Source organism: Cavia porcellus, unplaced genomic scaffold (assembly GCF_034190915.1).
Source record: "Cavia porcellus strain 051 isolate PalLab524CR breed Dunkin Hartley unplaced genomic scaffold, mCavPor4.1 scaffold_28, whole genome shotgun sequence".
In the NCBI taxonomy this organism is placed as follows: Eukaryota; Metazoa; Chordata; class Mammalia; order Rodentia; family Caviidae; genus Cavia; species Cavia porcellus.
The window spans coordinates 2996183-3002631 of record NW_026947511.1 but is presented as its reverse complement, the minus strand read 5'-3'; the positions used below and the strand labels follow the sequence as shown (position 1 = coordinate 3002631).

The 6449-nt window shown below is 44.4% G+C and overlaps 1 long non-coding RNA gene across 1 annotated transcript; it reads right to left on the bottom strand.

The window, feature by feature from the left end:
- Window positions 1-775: 775 nt before the first annotated feature.
- Window positions 776-2823, bottom strand: LOC134473790 (uncharacterized). Its single transcript, XR_010044213.1, has 2 exons — window positions 2347-2823; window positions 776-1735 (listed from the first exon to the last, which is right to left on the bottom strand). It is a non-coding gene; the product is annotated as an uncharacterized LOC134473790 (long non-coding RNA).
- Window positions 2824-6449: the final 3626 nt, after the last annotated feature.

Sequence of the window (6449 nt, the reverse complement as noted above, 5' to 3'; positions counted from 1 at the left end):
AACCGACTTCCTGTATTCTCCTTCATGAGGCCAATTTCGGGAATCCTATTTCCTGTGTTCTAATTCTGAAATTCTATTGTGTGAATCCTACTTCCTGTGTTCTACTTCCGGAATTCTATTTTCTGAATCCTACTTCCTGTGTTACACTTCCGGAATTCTATTTCCTGAATCCTACTTCCTGTGTTCTACTTCCAGAATTCCATTTCCTGAATCCTAATTCCTGTGTTCTCCATCCTGAGTTCTATTTCCTGAATCTTACTTCCTGTGTTCTCCTTCCTGAGTTCTATTTCCTGAATCCTACTTCCTGTGTTCTACTTCCTGAATTCCATTTCCTGAATCCTACTTCCTGTGTTCTACTTCCAGAATTCGATTTCCTGAATCCTATTTCCAGTGTTCTCCTTCATGAGGCCTATTTTGTGAATCCTACCTCCTGTGTTCACCTCCCTGAGTTCTATTTCCTGAATACCACATCCTGTGTTCTACATCCTGAGTTCTATTTCCTGAAACCTACATCCTGTGTTCTCCTTCGTGAGTTCTATTTCCTGAATCTTACTTCCTGTTTTCTCCTTCCTGATTTCTATTTCCTGAATACTACTTCCTGTGTTCTACTTCCAGAGTTCTGTTCCCTGAATCCTACTTCATGTGTTCTCCTTCATGAGGCCTATTTCCTGAATGCTACTTCCTGTGTTCTGCTTCCTGGGTTCTTGTCGATGTCCGCTCCCGGCCGGCAGGAAAGACACACGACAAGGTCTGGCGGTGGTTAGGCTTTTCTTTATTCTCTCCTTATACAGTCTGCCCCGAAGCCTCTACCGGTCCGCTCTCCGCGGCTCCTTCCGTGCTTCAGTCTGCCCCGAAGCCTCTACCGGTCCGCTCCCCGCGGCTCCTTTTGTGCTTCAGTCTCTCTCTCTCTCGGGGGTGGAGGCACTGGCTATATATAGGATTAATAGCTAGGCAGACTACCCTGTGAGGCGGAACTTAGTGGGGTGATAAGAAACAGGTGCCACACAGGCGGGTTCGATGAGAGGGGTAATCTAGCCCAGGCTTTTGTACTTTCCCACAGGCCTCGCAATCACCGCGTCTGATGACTTGACAGTGCCACGGCTCCCAACATCTCCCCCTATTTTATTTTAAATGATGGCTACGCGCATCGCAGCCCGTCCTGGATAGAGTGCAGAGGCCTATGCCCCGAACTGAGGCCCACCGTAGGCCCTTAGCGTAGACCCTGGTCGGCCGTCCCAGGGTCCACCAAGGCCCTGAGGCCCTCGTCCTTTTTTCTAGGGCCAGGAATGAACCGGACGGAACCTGGTTGCACATAGGCATGCACTCATTTCTCTCCACGAATCCCCTCGGAGAGAAATTTATCTAACAATCCAGCGGCTTTCGAGCGGAACGGGGTAGGGCCTGGCTTAGGTTGAGTCGTGCTGGGGAGGCACGCTCTTACCCGTCATTGACTCACCCACCCTGCTACATGTTGTTGTCTAGGGAGGAGAATGTGGGAAGCCTGTCACTTTTAAACGCGGTCGTAGGCCATGCGAGCGAGCCATGCATATACAAGGGTAGCACATAGGGGAGCAAGCCGTTCCAGGCCCCCAAAAAGGGATTGTCCTGCAGTTCTTTTAGGGCTCATCTTGTTGTTGGGTCTGCGGTTGGCCTCTGGTGGAACAGGCCTGATCTTCAGTCGAGGGACTTGTCGCGTCAACCTCTCTGGGACCCACATTGGCTCTCGTCCCGATTCCTGCGGAAAGACACAAACCGCGCCTCGGCTTCCTCTTTTGTATCTCTGCCCTCCTTGACGGACCCTTCTCGGGAGCTTCCTCACTGTGCCTGTTCAAACACCTCGCGTACTTCTACAAGTTCTTGAGAGCTCCCCCCGTAACTACCCTCACTCTTTAGGCACGTGTGTATCATTTCCCACAATGGACGAGCAGAGACTGAAGCTCTACCCTCCCGCTCTGCTAGGGAAAGGTCTCTGCCCAACTTTTCCCAGGAGGGCAGGTTTACATGCCCTGTAGGCAGAAACCAGAGAGCAAAGCTGTCAATCTCTGCAAGGAAATTTTCTAAAGTCTTACGCCCCACCTTGAGGTCCTTGGACTTTAGGAGTCTCCGAAGGACCAACACCAAGGCTGTGTATCTTTACTTGGCATGTTTCCCATTTTTAATATATCTTCTGTTATTTTTACTTCTATGTTTATGTTTTACACTCTTTTATTACCTTAAGTTCTGGTGTTATGTTTCATACTCACCGCGTGAGGCCCAAGAAACCCGCCACTTACGCGTGAGGTTGAGAGGAGTCTACAAACCCTGTAGGTGCGCGCCACCCAGGGCCCAGGCTTATCCTCTACTCACCTGTCCTGCAGCTGCAGCACTGTGTAGGAGAATGCAGTCCACCGCCGCGTCTCGGGGTTGATCAATCCCCGTGCGGGCCTCCAAATGTCGATGTCCGCTCCCGGCCGGCAGGAAAGACACACGACAAGGTCTGGCGGTGGTTAGGCTTTTCTTTATTCTCTCCTTATACAGTCTGCCCCGAAGCCTCTACCGGTCCGCTCTCCGCGGCTCCTTCCGTGCTTCAGTCTGCCCCGAAGCCTCTACCGGTCCGCTCCCCGCGGCTCCTTTTGTGCTTCAGTCTCTCTCTCTCTCGGGGGTGGAGGCACTGGCTATATATAGGATTAATAGCTAGGCAGACTACCCTGTGAGGCAGAACTTAGTGGGGTGATAAGAAACAGGTGCCACACAGGCGGGCTCGATGAGAGGGGTAATCTAGCCCAGGCTTTTGTACTTTCCCACAGGCCTCGCAATCACCGCGTCTGATGACTTGACAGTGCCACGGCAACCAACAGGTTCTATTTCCTGAATCCTACTTCCTGTGATGTACTTCCGGAATTCTATTTCCTGAATCCTACTTCTTATGTTCTACTTCCTGAGTTCTATTTCCTGAATCTTACTTCCTGTGTTCTACTTCTGGAATTTTATTTCCTGAATCGTACTTTCTGTGTTCTACTTACAGAATTCCATTGCCTAAATCCTACTACCTGTGTTCTACTTCTGGAATTCTATTTCCTGAATCCTACTTCCGGGTTCTCATTCCTGAGTTCTATTTCCTGAATCCGACTTCCTGTTTCCTACTTCTGGAATTCTATTTCCTGAATCATACTTCCTGTGTTCTACTTCCTGAGTTCTAGGTCCTGAATCCTACTTCCTGTGTTCTACTTCCGGAATTCTATTTCCTGAATCCAACTTCCTGTGTTCTACTTCACCAATTTGATTTCCTGAATCCCACTTCCTGTGTTCCACTTCTGGAATTCTATTTCCTGAATCTTACTTCCGCAGTTCTTCTTCCGGAATTCAATTTCCTGAATACTACTTCCTGTGTTCTACCTCTGGAATTCTATTTCCTGAATCCACTTCCTGTGTTCTCTTTCATGAGGCATATTTCCTGAATCCTACTTCCTGTGTTATACTTCGGAATTCGATTTCGTGAATCCCACTTACTGTGTTCTACTTCCTGAGTTCTATTTCCTGAATCCCACATCCTGTGTTCTACTTCTGGAATTCTATTTCCAGAATCCTACTTCGTGTGTTCTACTTCCTGAATCCTACTTCCTGTGTTCTCCTTCATGAGGGGTATTTCCTGAATTCTACTTCCTGTGTTCTACTTCCGGAATTCTATTTCCTGAATCCTACTTCCTGTGTTCTCCTTCCTGAGTTCATATCCTGAATGTTATTTCCTGGTTTCTGATTCCTGAGTTCTATTTCCTGAATCATACCTCCTGTGTTCTACTTACGGAATTCTATTTCCTAAATCCTACTTTCTGTGTTCTACTTCCTGAGTTCCATTTCCTGAATCCGACTTTCTGTGTTCTCCTTCATGAGGCCTATTTTCTGAATCCTACTTCCTGTGTTTTACTTCCAGAATTCTATTTCTTGAATCTATCTTCCTGTGTTCTCCTCCCTGAGTTCTATTTCCTGAATCCTACTTTCTGTGCTCTATTTCGTGAGTTCTATTTCCTGTATCTTACTTCCTGGGTTCTCTTTAATGAGGCCTATTTCCTGAATCCTTCTTCTTGTGTTCTACCTCCAGAATTCTACTTCCTGAATCCTAGTTCCTGTGTTCTACTTCCTGAGTTCTACTTCCTGAATCCTACTTCCTGTGTTCTCCTTATGGAATTCTAATTCTTGAATCCTACTTGCTATGTTCTACTTCTGGAATACTATTTACTGAATCCTAATTCCTCTCTTCTACTTCCTGAGTTCTATTTCCCAAATCATCCTTCCTGTGTTCTCCTTCCTGAGTTCTATTTCCTGTATCCTACTTCCTGTGTTCTCATTCTGGAGTTCTATTTCCTGAATCCTGCTTCCTGTTTCCTACTTCCAGAATTCTATTTCATGAATCACACTTCCTGTGTTCTATTTCCTGAGTTCTATTTCCTGAATGCTACTTCCTGGGTTCTACTTCCAGAATTCTATTTCCTGAATCCTACTGATTGTGATCTACTTACAGAATTCCATTTCCTAAATCCTACTTCCTGTGTTGTACTTCCAGAATTCTATTTCCTGAATCCTACTTCCTGTGTTCTCCTTCCTGAGGCCTATATCCTGAAAACTACTTCCTGTGTTCAACTTGTGGAATTCTATTTCCTGAATCCTACTTCCTGTGTTTTCATTCTGGAGTTCTATTTCCTGAATCCTGCTTCCTGTTTCCTACTTTTAGAATTCTATTTCATGAATCACACTTCCTGTGTTCTATTTCCTGAGTTCTATTTCCTGAATGCTACTTCCTGGGTACTACTTGCAGAATTCTATTTCCTGAATCGGACTTCCTGTGTTCTACCTTCGTAAATCTATTTCCTGAATGCTACCTCCTGTGTTCTACTTCCGGAATTCTATTTCCTGAATCCTACTTCCTGTGTTCTTTTTCAGGAGGCATATTTCCTGAATCCTACTTCGTGTGTTCTACTTCCTGAGTTCTATTTTCTACATCTTGTGTTCTAGTTCCAGAATTCTATTTCCTGAATCCTACTTCCTGTTTCCTACTTCCTGAATTCTATTTTGGGAATAACACTTCCTGTGTTCTACTTCCTGAGTTCTATTTCCTGAATTCTACTTCCTATGTTCTACTTCCGGAATCCTATTCCTTGAGGCTTATTACCTGTGTTATCCTTTATGAGGTCTATTTCCTGAATCCTACTTCCTGTGTTCTACTTCTGGAATTCTATTTCCTGAATTCCACTTCCTGTGTTTTCCTTCCTGAGTTCATATCCTGAATCTTACTTCCTGTTTTCTGCTTCCTGAGTTCTATTTCCTGAACCATACTTCCTGTGTTCCACTTACGGAATTCTATTTCCTAAATCCTACTTCCTGTATTCTACTTCCTGAGTTCTATTTCCTGAATCTGACTTCCTGTGTTCTCCATCATAAGGCCTATTTCCTGAGTCCTACTTCCTGTGTTCTACTTCCGGAATTCTATTTATTGAATCTTTTTCTTGTGTTCTCCTCCCTGAGTTGTATTTCCTGAATCCTATTTCCTGTGTTCTATTTCGTGAATTCTATTTCCTATATCTTACATCCTGTGTTCTCCTTCATGAGTTCTGTTTCCTGAATCTTACTTCCTGTGTTCTACTTCTGGTATTGTGTTTCCTGAATCCTATTTCCTGTGTTTTTGTTCCTGAGTTCTATTTCCTGAATCTTACTTCCTGTAATCTACATCTAGAATTCTATTTCTTGAATCTTACTTCCTGTGTTCTCATTCCTCAGTTGTATGTCCTGAATCTTACTTCCTGTGTTCTCCTTCCTTCCTTCCTGAGTTCTATTTCCTGAATCTTACTTGCTGTGGTCTACTTCCGGAATTGTATTTCCTGAATCCTACTTACTGTGTTCTACTTCTGGAATTTTATTTCCTGAATCCTACTTCCTGTGTTCTCCTTCATGAGTTCTATTTCATGAATTCTACTTCCTGTGTTCTCCTATCTGAGTTCTATTTCCTGAATCTTATTTCCTGTGTTGTCCTTCCTGAGTTCTATTTCCTGAATTCTACTTCCTGTGTTCTACTTCAGGAATTCTATTTCCTGAATCCTATTTCTGGAATTTTCTATTTCTGGAATTCTATTTACTGATTTCTACTTCCTGTGTATTCCTTCCTGAGTTCTATTTCCTCAATCTCACATCCTGTGTTCTCCTTCATGAGTTCTATTTCCTGAATGCTATTTCCTGTATTGTACTTCCGGAATTCTATTTCCTGAATCCTACTTCCTGTGTGCTCCTTCCTGAGTTCCATTTCCTAAATCCTACTTACTGTGTTCTACTTACTGAGTTCTATGTCCTGAATCCTACTTCCTCTGTTCTAGTTAGGGAATTCTATTTCCTGAATCCTACTTCCTCTGTTCTCCTTCATGAGCCCTATTTCCTGAATCCTACTTCCTGTGTTCTACCTCCTGAGATCTATTTCCTGAAAA